Source organism: Monopterus albus, unplaced genomic scaffold (genome assembly GCF_001952655.1).
Source record: "Monopterus albus unplaced genomic scaffold, M_albus_1.0 scaffold127.1, whole genome shotgun sequence".
Taxonomy (NCBI): domain Eukaryota; kingdom Metazoa; phylum Chordata; class Actinopteri; order Synbranchiformes; family Synbranchidae; genus Monopterus; species Monopterus albus.
The window spans coordinates 3,375,902-3,376,641 of NW_018128007.1; positions in this window are offsets into that span (position 1 = coordinate 3,375,902).

Here is a 740-nt window from a genome sequence, read left to right on the forward strand (position 1 = left end):
ACTATTTCTTATACAGTATATAATTTGAATTGTTACTCCTAAAGACATTTTTGCCTTTAGAAAGTTGTTTTGGACAAGCAGTGCACTTTGAACCATAAAGCAACTATTAAAATTAAATTTACATTTTTATTTTTAAAAGTTGTCTGTGTGTTATTTAATTTGAATTTTCATATCAAGTGATGGACGAGTCCACCTCCGAGCCTTCAGCCTCTGCTTCCTCATTGGAAGACATGGCGCCGGGTTTGAGGAGATCCTCGAAGTATTCCTTCCACCGTCCGACAATATCCCCAGTTGAGGTCAACAGCTGCCCACCTCCACTGTAAACAGTTTTGGCAAGCTGAAGTCACTGAGGTAGTCAAGAAGCTCCTCGGTGGCAAGGCACCGGGGTGGATGAGATCCGCCCGGAGTACCTTAAGTCTCTGGATGTTGTTGGGCTGTCTTGGTTGACATGCCTCTGCAACGTCGCATGGCGGTCGGGGACAGTGCCTCTGGACTGGCAGACCGGGGTGGTGGTCCCTCTTTTTAAGAAGGGGGACCGGAGGGTGTGTTCCAACTATAGGGGGATCACACTCCTCAGCCTCCCTGGGAAAGTCTATGCCAGGGTACTGGAGAGGAGAATTCGACCGATAGTCGAACCTCGGATTCAGGAGGAACAATGCGGTTTTCGTCCTGGCCGTGGAACACTGGACCAGCTCTATACCCTCTTCAGGGTGGCGGAGGGTTCATGGGAGTTTGCCCAA